We start from the raw sequence: 20,491 nt of genomic DNA on the forward strand, positions 1-20,491 counted from the left end.
CCAGTGATGATAAAACTGAAGAATTCTACAAACTTCTTAAATCTGAAATTGTTTGAATATGTAATCAAGATGCATTGGTTATTACTTGTGACTAGAATTCAAAAGTAGGACATAAAGCAGAAGGATCAGTAGTTAGAAAATATAGCATTGTTGATAGAAATGTTGGAGATTGCATGAGAAAATTTTGCAAGATCAATGACTTGTTCATTGCAAATCCTTTCTTTAAAAAATATAAAAGGTCACTATACACATGGAATGCCCAAGATGGGAAAAGCTTAGTATTATCAGGCAAAACAAAGCCAGTGGTACACTGTGGAACAGACCATCAATTGCTTACATGAAAGTTCAGGCTGAAGCTGAGGATTATTAAAAACAAGTCCAGAAAAGCTAAACTATGACCTAGAATGTACCTTACCTGATTTTAGAGACCATCTTAAGTACAGATTTCATTTATTAGACACTACTGACTTAAGACCAGAAGGGTTGTGTTATGACATCAAGAATATTATAAAGAATGAAAGCAAAAAATAATTAAAATAAAGACAGCAAAGCAGGAAAGGACCAAAATTGATTTCAGAAGAGACACTATGACTTCTTCTTGAGTGTAGAGAAACTAAAGCAAATGGGAGACCTAAGGATGTAAAATAATTGAATAGAAAAATTCAAAGAGCAGCTCCATAAGACAAAGTCAAGTATTATAATAATATGTGTTAAGACCTTGAGTTAGAAAAGCAAAAGCTCATAACATGCTAAGCTATTCTCAAGCTGAAAGAACTGAAGAAAAAATTCAAGCCTCGGCTTGCAATATTCAAGGAGTTTGGTGGCACTGTAGGATAAGCACTGAACTGATAACTGTTGATATCATTGCTGAAGTCAGATGGAACTTGGATGAAGACAGAGAATGCAAGAAAGATGCTTACTTGTGCTTTATTGAGAATGAGAAGCCTTTTGACTCTGTAGGTCATGACAAACTATGGATAATATTGGGAAGAATGGGTATTCCAGAACACTTCATTGTGCTCATTAGGTGCCTTACATAGACCAAGAGAGAGTTGTTAGAGCACAACAAAGGGATACTGAATGGTTTATAATCAGGAAAGATGTGTTCCAGGGCTGTATCCTTCTGCTATATTAATTCAATATGTATACTGAGCAAACCATCCAAGAAGATGAATAGTATGATGATGAACATGGCATCAGGATTGGTGGAAGCCTCATTAACACACTACAATATGTTGATAATACAACTTAGCTTACTGGAAGTGTAGAGAACTTGAAATACTGATGAATTACAAAGACTACAACCTTCAGTATGGATTGCACCTCATTGTAAATTAAAAAAAAACAACAAAAACTTCACAACTGACCAAATATGATAAATGGAGAAAAGAATGAAGTTGTAAAATAATACATTTAGCTTGGATTCACAATCAACACTCAAGGAAACAGCAGTCAAGAAATCTAATCTTAATGGCAGAGAAATCTGCTGCACAAGACTTCTTAAACTGTTGAAGAGCAAAGCTGTTATTTTGAGGACTAAGGAGTGCTGATACAAACCATAGTGTTTTCAATAACATCATGAACATAGCAAGCATAACAATGGATAACAAGACTATAGAGGATTCTGTATATTTGAATTACCTTGGGAGAATATTGAATTCTGAATTTCCAGAAGAACAAACAAATCTTTGTGGGAAGAAGTGCTACAAGACAGTGTCTTAGAAGTCAAGTTGGTGAGACTTTGGCTCTTATATTTCAGATACAATATCAGGAAAGACCAGTTCCTGGAGAAGGACATCATGCTTTGTAAAGTGGAGGGTCGACAATAAAGAAGTCTCCCAATGATATGGATTGACACAAACAGGCACGATGGGATCAAATGTAGCAATAATTGTGAGTATGGCACGGATCTAGCAGAGTTTCATTCTGTGTGTGTATAGGATTGCTATGAGTAGGAACCACCTAGATGGCATAAGATGCCAACAATATGTACAGTGGAAAGCTGGACATTGAATAATGAAGACTGGAAAAGAATTGAAGCATTTTAATTGTGATGCTGGCAAAGAATATTGAATATAAAATGGACTTTCAGGATGATTAACAAATTTGTACAGGAAGAAGTACAAGCCAAATATTTATTGGATGGAAAAAAAGTGAAACTTGGTCTCATATATTTTGGACACATGCTCAGAATGGACAAGTCTCTGGAGAAGGGCATTATTCCTGATAAAGTTGTTGTTGTTAAGAGCCATCAAGTGGGTACCAACTCATAGTGACCTTATGCACAGCAGAACAAAACACTGCCTGATCCTGGGCCAATCTCACTATGGTTGCCACGCTTGAGTCTATTGATGCTGCCACTTAACCAATCCATCTCTTTGGGGGCCTTCATCTTATTCTCTGACCCTCCAAATTATCAAACATGATATCCTTTTCCAGCGACTGGTTCCTCCTGGCAATATGTCTGAAGTATGAGAGATGAAGTTTGGCCATCTTGGCCTCCAAGGAGCACTCTGGCTGCTTTTTCCTGAACAGATCTATTGGTTCTTTGGGCAGCCCATGGCACTTTCAATATTCTTCTCCAACACCATGGCTCAAAAGCATCAGTTCTTCTATGGTCTGCTTATTCATTGTCTAGCTTTCATATGTATATGATGCTATTGAAAATACCAGGCTTGGGTCAGGTGCACCTTAGTCCTCAAGCTGACATCTTTGCTCTTCAACACTTAAAAAAAAAAAAGGTCTTGTGCAGCAGATTTGCCTAATGCAATGCGTCATTTTATTTCTTGACTGCTGCTTCTGTGAGTGTTGATAGTTGATCCAAGGAGAATGAAGTCCTTAATAATTCAATCTTTTCTCCGTTGATAAGAATGTTGTTTATTGGTTCAGTGATGAGGATTAATGTTTTCTTTACATTGAGATGTAATCCATACCGAAGGCTGTGCTCTTTGATTTTCATCAGTAAATATTTTAAGTCCTCTTCACTTTCAGCAAGCAAGGTTGCATCATCTGCATGTCACATGTTGTTAATGAGTCATTATTAACAATGAGTTAATGAGTCCTCCATTCCTTATGCCATGTTTTTCTTCATATAACCCAGCTTCTCGGATTATTTACTCAGCATACAAGTTGAATAAGCATGCTGAAAGAATACAACCTTGTCGCACACCTTTCTTAATTTTAAAACATTCAGTGTTCCCATATTCTGTTCAAACAACTGCTTCTTGGTCCATGTACAGATTCCTCATGAGCAAAATTAAGTGTTCCAGAATCCTCATACTTCATAATGTTGTCCATAGCTTGGCTTGATCCACACAATCAAAAGCCTTTGCGTAGCTACTAAAGCACAGGTAAACAACTTTCTGATATTCTGTGCTTTCAGCCAAGATCCATCAGACATCAACAATGATGTCCCTCAGTCTACAGCCTCTTCTGAATCCAGTTTGAACCTCTGGAAGTTCTCTGTCAATGTATGCTTGCAGTCATTTCTGTGTTACCTTTAGTAAAACTTTACTAGCAGGGGATATCAAAGATATTATCTGATGATTTCCACATTCCGTTGGGTCACCTCTCTTTGGAATGGGCACAAATATGGTTCTCTTCCAATCAGTTGGGCATACAGTTGTCTTCCAAATTTCTTGGCATAGATGAGTCAGTGCCTCCAGTACCTTCTTACTTGGTTGAAAGATATCAATTTTTATTCCATCAATTCCTGGTGCCTTGTTCTTTGCCAATTCCTTCAATGCACTTTGGGCTTCCTCCTTCAGTAGCATTGGCTCTTGATCATATGCTACCTCTTGAAATAGTTTAACATTAACCATTTCCTTTTGGTACAATGACTGTGCATTCATTCCATCTTCTCTTGATGCTTTCTGCATCATTCAGTAATTTGCCCAGAGAATCTTTCAATAATGCAAGTCAAGGCTTGAATTTTTTCTTCAGTTCCCCCAGCTTGAGATGTGCTGATAAAATAAAGGGTCATAATAAAAAGAAAACTCTCAAGAAGATAAATTGATACTGGGACTGCAAAAAAATATGAGTAACCATGACAAAGTCTTTGTTCTTCACCTCTAATTCTATTCATTGGATATTTTTGAATAATGCTTAGGCACTCTGTGTAGTCTTGGCTATAATGGCATCTAATTAGAAACTATTCTGTGCACAACATGATTGAGAGGAAAGTTAAGGACCAAATTATAATTAAATATAAAATCAGTGGATGAATGCATCAGAAGATACATGCAAAATCATACCTGTCCTTGGTTGGTTTCACATATGCATGTGAAAATTAGACAGTGTAAAAATAAAATTGTAGAAGAATTGATGAATTTGAATTATGGACTTGTAGAAGAATATTGAAAGCACCACAGACAGCCAGAAGAGCAAATAGATCCATCTTGGAGAAAGTGTGGGTAGTGTGATCCTTGGAAGGAAGGATGGTGAAATTTTTTGTGATACTTTGATACTTGTTATACTAGCAGGAGAGACTAGTACCATGAGAAGGGCTAGTATGCTTGGCAAAATTGAGGGTCTATGAAAAAGACGAAGACCCTCAATAAAATGGAGTTACACAGTGACACCAATAGTGGGTTAAAATGTAATTGTCAGGAGGGTGCAGTACCTGGCAGTGTTTCATTCTGTTGTACGTAGAGTTTCTATGAGTCAGAACAGATTCAATGGCATCTAATAGCAACACCAACTTGCTGCAATCTGAAGGATATCTGAATGTAACTGAAAAAAAATACTACCTTTTGGATAAAAGTTTTATTTTGTATGGATTGCTAGTAGCAAAATTGTATCGCAAAAATCTAAGTATCAAAAAATATATATATCTAAGTACCATGTATAGAAGTTCTTCATAAATCTCAAAGAAAGATATTGTGTCAACCTGTTCCTTAATTTGATTAATAGTTTTTCAATATACACTTTATGAATCCCATACCTAATTATTTTGATCCATTGACGTCAGCTTGAGACATTATGAGAATTTTAATATCTACTTTCTAATTATGATGATCATTTTCCATTAACTTCTACTTAAGGGGGAGTATGGTGACTATATACCTTGAGTACTGGACTGAGAACTACCAGGTCTGCTGTTTGAGCATGCCAGCCTCTCCTACGAGAAACATGAGGCTGTCTTGTCTCACGATCATTGAAAACTTGGAAACCCTATAGGTTCCCTATTTGTTGGAATCCACTCTAAAGCACTTAATAACAACAACAAAGGGCCTTAAAATAGCCTGAAGAGGCAGTGGTTAAATGCTCAGCTACTAACCAAAGGGTCGACTGCTTGAAATCAACAACCACTCTCTGGGAGAAATCTATGATATCATCTGTGGAATACTATGAGGCAGTTCTACTCTTTTCTATAGGGTTGCTATGAGATGGATTTAAATCAACAACAATGATTTTGGGGTGAGGAAGGAACTTAAATTATAGTTACTGATACTCTATGATCTATCATTAATTAAACAGAAAACTGGGTCTTTTATAGCTTTACTTTATATGCAGCTTTCTAGATTACTCATTATGTTTCCTCCTTCTAAATAGCGGTATATAAATTCTGCTCACGTACTCAAAACTGAAAGCTGGGAATAAAGGGGCTTTATCACCTGTTAGGGAGATCCTTTTCCAGTTAAAGTGTTCCTTGCAGCCAATCAATTTGTCAGATCAGAGGCCTATCTTTTTGAGAGTTCTTCTGAACTAAAGCTGACAGGGTTAGGCCAGGGTGAGCTTTCTGATAAATCAAAGCAAAAGACAACTTAAAGGACTATAGTAGAGAGGGTTACGGATCAGCACAGATGGCATTATCTAGGAGTTGACATTGATAAAAAACATATTTGTAAGAGTAATCTTGGAAGACTTTTTTCCCATCAACTTTTCTATTTCCTGTCCTCTCAAATGACATTGAGATTAATTAGAAAAGTTAGAAAAGAAACGGAGTTACAAGACATTTATCTACCAACGGGTAACAGTTTAAAATTTAAATCCAGATAGTCTTCAATAAAGAAGCTTAACAAAGATTAAGTGTTATCAGTCTTTGGTACAACCTATCAAGAATGATTGACCTTAAATTGTATTGAAGCAAGTGTTTTACTGAAGGTATATGTTCAATGCTATGAAAGTTTTATACATGTGTGTGTACACATTTAAAATTTCTGTTTTATAATTGAAAAATAATATCCTTTTTAGAAAATAATGTTTATCAAGGCTCAATTTATCCCTGTAAATTTCAGTTCATAATCACAACCAAATAGTTCATTTGGATAGAAAATATTGCTATTTTTTAGTCTGATGAATTCTAAAGTTGTCATTTAAGAAAACTTAATTTCCAAACTTTTAAAATCAATAATAATAAATATTATAAGTAATTTTTATGCATTATTGTTGCATGGAGTGTTAGTGTGGAGCTGTGGGATAATGCACTGGTCAATTTGAACTGCAAGTTCGGCAGTTCAAACCCACCAGCTATTCCTCAGAAACGCTATACGTTATTGCTATGGGGCAGAACAGACCAGACAGCACTTAACAACAATTGCTGTTGTGTACCATCTGGTTGGTTCTGACTCATGACAATGCTGAATATGGTTTTTAAGAGTGGCTGGTGTGTTTGAATGGACAATCTTGTTAACGATCCAGTGATTTCCCTACCGGATAACAATTTTATTTGGGTGTCATGTTGTTTCTATATGAAAAAGAACAGGATCTGAATAACATTATGCCTTTTTCCACTGGTAAAAAAAAAAAAAATCACATAATTTTTGTAGTCCAAATGGAGAGGTAAAAGGACATTGCTCATCATTGAATAGCCATAAACTGTATTTTTTTTTCCTTTCATACTGCAAAAAGTTGTTAATTAAGTTTGATAAAACAACGAAGAGCAGATATTGATCCTTAAAAACAAAAGTAAACCAAAGAATTTATTTCATAGGCTTTTTTACTTTAATTTTGTGACTCTTCACTTATATTTCAAATTCTATAATATAATACAACGTAATTTATTATAAAAGTATAGTAACATATAAGAAGCAAGGGGAGCATGGTGGCTCCATACATTAAACACTGAACTGCAACCACAAGTCCCACAGTTTGGGTCTGCCAGGTGCGCTGCAAGATAATGATGAGGCTTTCTGTTCCTGAGATTTAAAAAAACAAAACAAAACAAAAAAAACTTGGAAATCCTATACTGGGTAGCTCTGATTCAGAACCAACTCAACAACGCTTAACAAAAACAACAACAAGAAGTAAGGAAAATACAAGAGGAAAAAAGTGAATGGTGTCAAAAGAAAACCATTTGAGGAATGCATAAGATATTTAAGAGTACTCTGTATGTAATAAGAATTATCTATTTTCTTTAAGAATTTGCAATGCACCACGTTTGTCACCAATAAGGGGAAGTAAGGGAAAAACAGCAATGAAGCTGCAAGCAAAGCCCTACAAAGTTCAATGGACTCCTGTGAACCCGGGTGGAGACCTGGTTGACCAGCAGTGTGACAAGACCTGGGGACTCTTGGGCCCAGAGTCATTGACATAGCCTCAGAGGATTAGAGTGGAGAGTGAAGCGTCCAGCTGATAAGAAGAGAGGGCATATGCACAAGAACACCCACACTTGCAGGTAATACCCACTTGACCTGGCTTCAATGACTGGATGATCAGAGCTCAACTAGAAGAAGGAAGAAGAAGGAAAAAACAGTAATCTTATACAATTTGATGAACTTGACCTACACCTATGGATGCAGTATCTCAAAAGAGGGAACAAATCTTTACAGCAGAGATAATTCCCACCCCCTCCATACACAGAGTAGACAGGGATGGGCAACTTGGACAATGGCTACCCAAAATGAGGGGGCTACAAAGCCAAGAAGCGACTGGCTTATAAGCTTTCAAGATGGGACCTAGATCCAGAGGGCATGGAGCAAGGTAGAATCTCCACTGAGTAGTATCCAATCTGTCTGGGCAGGGCTGATGAAAGGAAATGGGGATAGGTCTTTTGTGATACAACAGTGAATAATTGTTATCAGGACTGCTTGTGAGGGTTGGAAATGTAAAGGTAGACATTTTGTAGCAAGAAGGGGAGTGATTAACTTTGCAGTCTAGGAGTGGAGGTCCCTGGTACCATCAAGGGAGAAGAGCGGAGAGTGGGACCCTACCCAGAGAAGCAGTGGTGCCTGAGATGGAGGCAGATACCATGACATGGACAGATGGAGCAGCTGTGGACTTTAGACACAGATAGGGAGAGGGGCTATGTACTGACAACCGGAGGGGTAGACTTGTAGGGTGTACCCTTTGGTTGGTTGATGATGCATGGAGGAGATTGTAACCATGGCAACGAAACGATATACAATAAAATGAATGTAAAACAAACGTTCTTCCATGTAAATTATCACATAATTCACAATAAAACATTTGAAAAAAAGAATTTGCAATGAGATTTGAGTTCATGAGATTTAACTTGATACAAATTTTCAAAATAATTCATGAGATTTGACTTGATACGTTATAATGAAGCCTAAGAAATACTGTTTCTCATAAAGTAAGAAAATGTGAGTGTTCATAACAATAATCTCTTTTATAGCATTTCATTTTATGAAGACATATATATGAACCCTTACATAAACCATTAAGGCCATATTTTAAATAAATCATATTAAATACTAAAGATTTAAAATAAAATTTAATTCGTGACCATCCTTAAATGAACTGCATTCTATGAGACCTATCATGATTGTATATGTTCTATGACTTGTTTGTTTCCCTCGAGTCAGCTCTGATTCATGGAAATCCTATGCACAGCAGAAGGAAACATTTATCAGTCCTGTATTATCCTCACAATTGTTGATACATTTGAGTCTGTTGTTGTCTGTTACTGCTATTTGGTTGAGATTCTTCCACAGTTTTGCTAACTCTCATCTTTACCAAGCATGATTGGAACCTCCTGATAACCTGTCCAAAGTATGAGAACAAAGTCTTGATATTTGACTCCTAAGGAGCATTCTTCCAACACAGATATATTTGCATTTCTGGCAGCCAATGATGTTTTTAATATCCTATTCCAACACCATAAATCAATCGCATCTGTTCTTCTACAGTCCTCCTTATTTATTGCAAATATTTTACATGCATATGAAGCTAGTGAAAACACCATCACTTTAATCAGACACACCTTAATCCTCAAACTGATACCTTTACTTTTGAGTACTTTAAAATGGTCTTGTGTAGCAAATTTTCCTAATGCCATATATCATTTGATTTCTTGACTGCTGCTTCCATGAGTGTTGATTGAAGATCCAAGAAAATTAAGTATTTTACAACTTCCACCTTTTCTCCATTTATTGTGTGATTTTTAATGGTCCAGTTGTTCAGATTTGGGATTTCTTTATATTAAGGTAGCAATACATACTGAAGGCTGTAGTAAGTAGTCTTCTTCAGTAAGCATCTTAAGTCTTCTTCACTTTCAGCAAGCAAGGTTGTATCATCTGCATATTGCAGATGTCCTCCAAACCAGATGTCATTTTCTTCTTCATATAATCGAAATTCTCATATGATTTCCTCATCATACAGATTGAATTGTTGTTAATTTCCATCAAGTCAATTTTGACTCATAGTGACCATGTATAGAGTTTCTAAGGAGCAAATATTGATTTGAACCACCAACCTTGCGGTTTGCCATTCACTACTTATCCTACAGTATAACACCAGGACTACAAAGTATGGTGAAAGGATACAACCTTGGCACACACATTTTCTGATTTTTAACTATTTAGTATTCCCTTGTTCAGGTCTGATGATTGTCCCTTATTTATGCACAGTCTCCTTATAAACATGATTAAATGTTCTCGAACTCCCATTCTTCTCAATGTTATCCATAGCTTGTCACGATCCACATGGTTGAAATAATTTACACAGTCAATAAAGCACATGATGACTTTCTATTTTTCTCTGATTTTAGCCAAGATCCATCTGATATCACCAATTCTGTCCCTAGTTCCATGTCCTCTTTTGAATCCAGCTTGGCTTTCTGTCAATTCCCTATAAACGTATGGTTGTAGCAGCTTTGAAATTATCTTCAGCAAAAATTTTACTAGCATGTTATATTAATATTGTTCAATGATTTCTGCATTCCGTTAGGTCACCTCTCTTTGAAATTGACACAAATATGGATCTCTTCCAAATTGTTTGTCTCATAAACTGTCTTTCAAATATCTTAGCATAGATTAGGATTCTTCATCACTTAGTTGAAAGATTTCAATTTATATTCTGTCAAAACCTATAGTCATTTATTTATTTATGTACTTATTTACTTAATTGCCAATACCTCAGTTTAGAGTTATCTTCTTCCTTTAGTATCATTGGTTCTTCATCATATGCTACCTCTTGAAATGGTTAAATATTGCCCATTTCTTATTGATACAGTAACTCTGTGTACTCTTTTTTTCTTCTTTTGATGCTTTATGTATCATTCATTATTTTGCCCACAAAATCATTCAGTATTACCAATTGAGACTTGAGTTTTTTCTTCAGTTATTTAAGCTTGAGAAATGCTGAGCATATTTTCCCCTTTGGTTTTCTAACTCCAGGTCTTTGCACATTGCATTGTACAACTTGATTTGTATTCTTGAGCTGCCCTTTAGTGCTTTGATTTCCTCATTTCTTCCATTCACTTTACCATCTCTATACTAGAGAGCAAGTTTCAAAGTCTATTTTTACATCCATTTTGATATTTTCTTTGTTTCCTGTCTTCATAGTGACCTTTTGATTTTTTCAACATGGTGTTCTACATGTCACTCCACAACTCTTCTGGTCTTTAGTCTTCAGTGTTGAATGCATTCAATTTGTTCTTGAGATGGTCTATAAGTTCAGATGGGATATGTTTAAGGTCATAGTTTGGCTTTCATGGACTTCTTTTGATTTTCTTCAGCTTCATCATGAATTTGCATAAAAGCCTGAATTTGCATAACAGTAATTTATTGCCTTTTCCATGGTCTGCATTTCACCATGCTTTGGATGATGATATTGAGCTATTTCACTATCTCTTCCCAAAGATGTAGTTGATTTGATTCCTGTATATTCCATCTGGTGAGATTCATCTGTACATTTGTTTTTGTTTTTGTTTTGTTTTTTATGTTTTTTAAAAAAGTATTTGCAATGAATAAATCATTGGTCTTCCAAAATTCTATATTGCAATCTCCAGCATCATTTCTATTACCAAGGCCATATTTTTCAACTACCGATGCTTCCTCTTTGTTTCCAACTTTTACACTGTAATCACCAGTAATTATCTTTCTTACATGTTAGATCAGTTTTAGACTGAAGAACTTGGTAAAACTCCTTAAATTTCATCATTACTGGCTTTACTGCTTGGTGCCTACATTTAAATAATAATGGTATTAACTGTACAGATATTATCTTATTACAGACAGTTTTGTAGTTCAAAATAGACCTTGAAATGTTTTTTGACAATGAATGGAGCTGCATTCTTCTTAAATTTGTTTTACCCAGAACAGTTAACCACAGGATTGTTTGATTCAAAACGACTGACCAATCCATTTCAGCTCACTAACACCTAGGATATGATTTTTTTTTTTTTTTTTTTTTTTATGTATCCCATTTAATTTTTGACAACTTCTAATTTTCCTACATTCATATTTCATATATCCAATGTTCTAATCAATGTTTGCAGCTGTTTCTCTGCAGTTTGAATTGTGCCCATTCAACAAATGAAGTTCCTGGAAGCATTACCTCTTTTGTCAGTTCTACTCTGAGGAGCTCTTCCACAGTCATGTTTTGAATGGCTGCCAACTTGAGGGACTCATCGTTTGGCACTGTAACAGATAATGTTCTGCTGCTATTCATAAGCTTTTCATCTTTTGGTACCACATCTGACAATGTTCCACTGCTACCTGAAAGGGTCTCAGTGGCTAAGCGTTCAGATATAGTCTGTTTATTTATTTATTTATTTATTTATTTATTTATTTATTTATTTATTTATTTATTTATTTCTTGTCTGTCTTATACTGCTAGCTATGCTGAAACCCATCCATCATGGGTGACTTTGATGGTGTTTAAAGTACCTGTGGCATAGCTTTCAGCATCACACCATCACATATGCTATCACAATATGACAAACTGACAGACAAGTGGTGGCTAGTATGCCTAGTTAATCTATATTTAAAGTGATTTATTGATAACTTTTATAAGTATTTATTTTTTTCAGAATAAAATAGAAGAAATTCTAAATTGATATGTTTATACCTTAAAATCTGAAATTTTATATGTAAGTTTTTTTTAAAATAGAAGAGAGAAACTTCATAATGCTAACTTACATGACTTGGCCTGGTGTGAGGCTATGGGTTAATATGCTAGACTTCAAGGTTGTTTGAACTTCTAGGTAAGTGGTTCAAGCTCACCAGCCACTCCTTGGAAACCCTATACAGGGTCACTATGGGTCAGAACCAACTCGACAGCACTTAAAAATAATAACAACCAAGAGTAGTGCCAAAAGTAACATCATACTGTTGTTATTGTTTTTAATTGCTGTTGAGTCATTTAGACTCATGGAGACATTATATAGGGTTTCCAAGAAGCGACTGTTTCAAACCAACTTTGTCATTCAGTGTTTAACCTATATTGCCATGCCAGAAACTACTAATTCAAAATATAGCACTAAGTATAACGAGCTCTGGAAGCATAGTGGTTACGAATCGGGCTGCGAACTGTAAGGTCAGTGGTTCAAAACTACCAGCTGTTCCTCAGGAGAAAGATGAGGCTTTCTGCTCCCGTAAAGATTCACAGCTTCGGAAACCCTGTACAGGGTCGTTATGAGTCAGAACCAACTCCACAGCATACAACCACCACCGCCATATCAAAGGAAGATGTTCTTTCCAGGTCACTCAGTTACACCCAGAGCAACAGGAGAGTTCATTCAATATAAATATATTACTTCCTGGCATTTTTCTTCATTTAAATATTAGTCTGTAAATGAATCATATGAAATACACTTTTACAATGTATGTAACCAAATGAATATTATTAGTCATTACTCATTACTGAGACTTCCCCCAAACCTGGATACCTTTCAAGGTACTTTTCCAAGATACTTCAAATAACATAATTAAAAGAAAGGGAAGGCCTTACTCAACATGAAGTTCTCTTTTGTGCACATATAGCTCAGTATAAAACATGCATTCAATTGTGGTTTGATGAGTGGCAGCATGATGAGTCAAAGGGAATGCGTCAAAGATTGTCATGTGGCAACAGTTATCAAAGAAGGAAACAAAAATGGCACAGATAAAAGACTGCTTTGTTTCCAAATATCCCCAAATGTATCTTAAGAACTAGGAATAGGTGTCCTGGTCAATTCTTCACCTGTACTTCAAATTATTAAAAAAACTAAAAGGAAACAAGGATCACAGGGAGGAAGTGTGATAAGTGATATTACACTTAGGGGATTGAGATGAAATAAAGTGTATGATTTATTGAATACAAATCTGATGAACTCTGTAAATCTTCACTCATTTCACAATGAAAAAAAATTTTTTTTTAATAATTAAAATGTGTTTCAGTTGTGTTCTTCACCAATAAAGATCTTAGGATTTGTCCCTCAAATTGGATTGCACAGGATTTATGGTTCAAATAAATTGCAAAAAGTACTCTGGGAATAACCAATCTTTATGCCAAATGTTTTGGACTATGTTTAATTTTGTGAAAAAGCATTTGAAGTTTTTACATATATTTGAGTAAGAAGAAACTTCTTGGTCATATCCATCACAAAAGAAGGATAGGTACTCTAAATGTCATGTAGTATAAGGCAAAAGGAGCCATTAGAATAGCTTCCTATGTAGGTGGAAATGAGAGTCAGAAGATACAATTTTTGATATCACAAACTCTACATACCTTCTGGACCAAACTAAACTTTGCTTCATGATATCCTAAGAGTATAAGAATAGAGTCTCATTCCTCCCCCCATTACATTTAAAATTAAAAAGAAATGTCTGATAATGTGCTTCTGTAAATTAAAACCTTATGTATCACTACATAACAATGTCTGACCCGTTTACTTTGAACAAATCATGGAGAGTAATAAATTGTTGCAGGAGATATCAAATTTGATGAAGAAGACACACAGAATTCTAAAAACAGTCTCCCTAATCTTATGAATCATGAAGTAAACTTACTGGATCTTCATTTGTTAAAGCGATGCAACTCAAAATGATGAGAAACAGCTGCAAAAATCCATTAATAACCAAAGCTTAGAATGTGTGAAGTACAAATCTAGGAAAATTAGAAGAGTCAAAAATGAAAGGGAACGCAGACACATCAATATCCTAAGCATTTGTGAGCTGAAATTGATCAGTATTAGTGAATTTGAATCTGACAAAAATATGATTTATTGTGTCTGGAACAACAAATTCAAGAATAATGGCACGGAGTTCGTTATAAACAAGAACATTTCAAGATCCATCTTGAAGTACAATGCTGTCTGTAGTAGGATATTATCCATAAGCCTACAAGGAAGACCCGTTGACATAACTATTATTCAAATTCATGCAACAACTACTAAAGCCAATGAAAATAAATTGAAAATTTTTAACAATTTCTTCAGTCTGAAATTAATGAAGCATGCAATCAAGATATACTGATAATTACTGATGATTGGAGTGTGAAAGTTTGAAACAAAGAAGAAGGATCAGTATTTTGGAAATATATCCTTGATGATAGAAATTATGTTGGAAATCATAAGATAGAACTTTTTAAAGTCAATAAATTATTCATTGAAAAAATTTTAAACAACATAAACCATGACTGTATACATGGAACCCACAATATGGTATATACAAAAATCAAATTTACTAAATATATGGGAAGAGATAGTGGAAAAGCTCAATATCATCAGCCAAAGCCAGGCAAGAGGCAAATAGTGGAACAGACCATCAATTGCTGACATGCAAGTTCAAGCTAAAGCTGTAGAAAACTAAAACAAGTCCGCAAGACTCAACATATGATCTTGAATATATCACACCTGAATTTAGAAATCATCTCAGTAAGAGATGTCTTGAATTATACACCAATGACAGAAGAACAGTTGTTAAATTACATCATGTAGGAAGACATCATGTAGGAACATCATGTATGAAGAAAGCAAATAGTCATTAAGAAGACAAGAAATAAGGAAAAGATAAAAATGGATGTCAGAAGAGGCTCAGAAACTTGATTTCCAGCATGAATACTAAAACATAAGAAAGACATGAGGAGATAAAAGAGCTGAGTAGAAACTTTCAAAGGGCAGTTTGGGAAGACAAAGTCAAATATTAATGTTTTACTAAAGGTAATACAGAAACAGCTGCAAGCATACATTGACAGAGAACTAACAGAGGTTCAAGCCAGATTCAGAAGAGGCCGTGAAACGAGCATATCATTGTTGATGCCAAATGGATCTTGGCTGAAAGCAGAGAATATCAGAAAGATGTTTACCTGTGCTTTATTTACTATGCAAAGGCTTTTGATTTTGTGCATCATGATAAGCTATGGACAACATTTTGAAGTATGAGTATTCCACAACACTTAATTGTGCTCATGAGAAATCTGTACATGGACCAAAAGGCAGTTGTTTGAACAGAACATGGGAACACTGAATGGTTTAAAAGTAAGAAAGGTGTGTGACAGGGTTGTATTCTTTCACCATACTTATTCAATCTGTAAAGGAGCTCTTGTAGCATAGTGGTTACAAATCGGGCTGGGAACAGTAAGGTCAGCAGTTTGAAACTACCAGCAGTTCCAAGGGAGAAAGATGAGGCGTTCTGCTCCTGTAAAGATTTATAGCCTCGGAAACCCTGTACAGGGTCCCTATGAGTCAGAATTGACTCCACGGCACACAGCCACCATTCAATCTGTATGCTGAGCAAATAATCCAAGAAGCTGGGTTATATGACAAAAAACATGGTATCAGGGTTGGAAGAAGACTCATTAACAACCTGCGATGAAGAGAACTGAAAACATTTACTGATAAAGATAAAAGATCACAGCCTTCGGTATGGATTACATCTCAATGTAAAGAAAACAAAAATCCTCACCACTGGACCAATAAATAACATTCTTATCAATGGAGAAAAGATTGAAGTTGTTAAGGATTTCATTCTTCTTGGATCAACTATCAACACTCACAGAAGTAGCAGTCAAGAAATCAAATGACGTATTGCATTAGGCAAATCTGCTGCCCAAGACCTTTTTAAAGTATTGAAGAGCAAAGATGTCAGCTTGAGGACTAAGGTGTGCCTGACCCAAGCCATGGTATTTTCAATAACATCATATACATGTGAAAGCTGGACAGTGAATAAGCAGGCCGTAGAAGAATTGATGCTTTTAGGTCATGCTGTTGGAGGAGAATATTGAAAGTGCCATGGGCTGCCAAAAGAACCAATAAATCTGTTCTGGAAGAAGAGCAGCCAGAGTGCCACTTGGAGGTCAGGATGGCCATACTCCGTCTCTCATACTTCAAACATATTGTCAGGAGGGACCAGTTGCTGGAGAAGGATAACATAAATGTGGACCAAAACTTAAAATTATATATATATATACACAAAGACTAGGCTTACTAATCAGAGAATAAAGGGAAGACCCCCAATGAGACGGATTGGCCAGGTGGCAGCATCCATGGACTCAAGTGTGGCAACAGTAGTGAGGTTGGCCAGGCTCAGGCTGTGTTTCGTTCTGCTGTACATAGGGTTGCTATGAGTCAGTACTGACTCGATGGCACCTAACAACAACAACAGTGGCTCCAGCCACTCCATGATAGAAAGATAAAATTTTAAAAGTCTCTAAAATGCTATACAGGGTTGCTATGAGTCATAACCAAGTTGATGAGACTTAATGACAAGAATATTCTCCAACACCTTCAAGGATATGTATGCACCAAAGGTTGTACAAATATTCTCTATCATACCTGTATGCATTTCCACTCTGCTTCCCACACCTATGTATCTATCAGTATATCTACCCATAGGTTACTCTTATTGCTGGGCTGTGTGGTGATGATGGTGACTGGAATGGGTGTTGGATTTTGTCAACTGCCTTTATTGACCCAATTGATATGATCATGTGCTTCTTTTCCTTTGTTTTATTTGTGAGAGAGATAGCATTGGTTATTTTTATAATAGTAAATAATTCTTACATACCTGGTATGAATCCCATTTGATCATGATGTACTATTATTTTCTTTTCAATTTGATGTTGGGTTCTTTTGATTAGGATTTATTGAGAATTTTTGCCCCTATGTTCATAAAGGATGTTGGTCTATAGTTTTCTTTTCTAATGATGTCATTCTCTAATTTTTCTATTAGGGTTATGCTCATGTCATAAAATGAATTTGGGAGTTATCTATTCTTTTCTATGTTCTGGAATGGTTTGAGTAAAATTGGTGCCAAGTATTTTCATAATATTTGGTATAACTCACCAGTAAATCTCTGAGTCATTTTTTGGTTGGAAGTTTTTAATGAACTGAGCAGTATTTTCTTTGGATTTGTTGTTGCTGTGGTTAGGCACCATTGACTCTGTTCCAACTCAGTGACCCTATGCACAAAAGAACAAAACAATCTCAAGTCCTGTTCCATCCTCACAAATGTTGTTATGATTGAGCACATTGTTGCTGCCACAGTTCCAATCCATCTCCACGGAGTTCATCCTCTTGCATGTTGATCCTCCACTTTATCAAGCATGATGTCATTCTCTGGAAACTGATCCCTTCTTAAAGCCTGGGAAAGAATAAGTAAGGAAGTCTCACTATCCTCACTTCTAAGGAGCATTCTGGATTTACTTCTAATACAGATTTGTTTGTTCTTCTGGCAATATATGATACTTTCAATATTCTTCTCCAATACTATAATTCAAATGCATATATGCTTCTACAGTCTTCCTTATTCATTGTCCAATTTTCACATGCATATGTGGTGATTTTAAAAATTACGGTTTGGCTCAGGCATGCCTTAGTCCTCAAACTGACATTTTGCTCTTGAACACTTTATAGAAGTCTCGTTCAGCAGATTTTCTCAGTGAAATACACTGATTTCTTGACTGTTGCTTCCATCATTGTTGTCTGAGGATCCAAGCAGAATGAAGTAATTGATAACGTCAACCTTTTCTCATTTATCATGATGTTATTCAATGATACAATAATGATGATTTTCATTTTCTTTAAATTAAGGTGCAATCCATACTGAAGTCTTTGTTCTTCATCAGTAAGTATTGTAAGTCATTTTCACTTTCAGCAGCAAGATTGTATAATCTGTTTATCACAGGTTGTTATTCTTGATGCCACTTTCTTCATACAACCCAACTTCTGAGATTATTTGTTCAACATATAAATTGACTAAATACAGTGAAAGGATACAATCTTTCATGTCTTTTCTGATTTTAAATCACCCAGTATCCCTTTGTTCTCTCTGAATGACTGCCTCTTGGTCTATGTACAGATCAAAATCATAATTCAGTGTTCTAGAATTCCCATTCTTTGCAATGTTATGGAAAGTTTGTTGTGACCCCAAAAGTAAAATACCTTTGCCTAGCCAATAAAGCAAAAGTAAAGATCCTTCTGGTATTCTCTGCATTCTGCCAAGATCCATCTGATGTCAATAATGATAAATCTCATTCCACGTCCTCTTCTGAATCCAGTTTGAATTTGTGGTATCTCTTTGTCCATATAGTGTTGCAACCGATTTTTAAATTATCATCAGAAACATTTAACTTTCATGATCTTATGTTATAGGTCTGTTCAAGTTTTCTACCTCATTCTGTGATGTTTATCAGTAATGCAGTCCTAGAAATGTGTGCATTTCTTCTAGATTTTCAAAGTTATTGGAGTACAATTCTTCATACTATTATTCATTATCCTTTTGATTTCTGTTGGTTCTGCTGTGATGATACGCAGTTCATTTCTTATACGTGTTTGCATTTTTCCAACTTTTTCCTCATTTGTTTTGCTACTGGTTTGTCAATTTTATTATTCCTTTCAAAGAACTAACCTCTTTCCTTGTTGATTTTATTGCTTTTCTGTTTCATTTATTTCTGTTCTAATCTTCATTATTTTCACTTAATGGTTACCCGTTTACTTTGCAATTGTTTGAGGTCATGTTCACAGAAGTTATTCATTTTAACTTGCACTTATTTTAGGTTTTGCACATTTATTAGGGTTTTGATAAATTGTCCTCTGAGCACTACTTTTGCTCTGTGCACAAAAGTTTTGGAATGCTGTATTTTCGTCTTCATTTGATTAAAGGAATATTTTTATTTGATTTTTTTTTCTTCTGTTACTCAGCAGTTTTTAAACAGGTGTTATTCAATTTCTATGTATTTGTTTTTTTCCCATGATCTTCCTATTGTTGATTTCTAATTTTAGAGTACTGTGATCTGAGAAATTGCTTTGTAGTGTGTTGGTGTGGTTTTTTTTGTTTGTTTGTTTGTTTTTTGTTTGTTTGTTTTTTGGAGGCTTGCTTTTTTACCACATATGTTTCATGTGCACAAGAAAAGAATGTATATTGGGCTGTAGTTGGGCTGAATGCTTTATTTCAGTATATGAAATCAAGTTCATTTATTGTGCTTTTAATTTCTTCTGTGCCTTTGTTGAGTTCTTTTTTTAGTTTTTCTGTCCTTTATTGAAACCTGTTTCTTAAACGTTCTGCTACTATTGTAAAATTGTCTATTTCTTTCTTCATTTATTTTAAAGTTTGATTTATGTATTTCAAGGCTTTTCATTGTAAGCATATATGTGTGTGTGTTTTTGATTACATCCTTTTGTTCAATTGACCATTTAATCACTATGTGAGGTTCTCCTTGGTATCTTATGCTTGTTTTGACCTTAAATTCTATTTTATCACAAATTAATATTGCCACACCTGCTAATTTTTTATTGCTGTTTAATATTTAATATCCTTTGATTTTTAGACTACTTTTGTCTTTATGTGTAAGGTGTGCTTCTTGTAGACAAAATATTAAAGGACACTGTTCTCACTCATGCTTTTGCTAACAGTCTCTTGACTGATATATTTAATCCACTTACATTCGCTGTAATTATACATAGACATGAATTGATTGCTATCACTTTGCTGTATGATTTTTTTTAAATTTCTATTGTGAATAGAGTGAAGACTTACAGAGCAATCATCAGTTTTATATTCAACAAATCATGTAACTTGCTTCATTACAATGATTGCAATCCCTTCCATGTAACATTAGCTAACAGTATTTCCCTCTATTCGTTTTAACTCTTGTATTTCTCCCTACGTGCCCTGATACCTACATCTTTCCTCTGCCAAAGTCTTTCTTGTTGTCACCTATGCCCTGTAACCTATGCCCTGTCACCTATGCTGACACAGGACTAACCTCTAGACTGTGAATAATTTTCCCTCTTGTGCCCTCAGAAACCATTATAGCATGTTTCTTTTGTCAGCAAAGCCTTTTCTTAACTTTTTACAACAGTGGTTTTATAAAATATTTGTCC

Source organism: Chrysochloris asiatica, unplaced genomic scaffold, assembly GCF_000296735.1.
Source record: "Chrysochloris asiatica unplaced genomic scaffold, ChrAsi1.0 scaffold00068, whole genome shotgun sequence".
Taxonomy (NCBI): Eukaryota; Metazoa; Chordata; class Mammalia; order Afrosoricida; family Chrysochloridae; genus Chrysochloris; species Chrysochloris asiatica.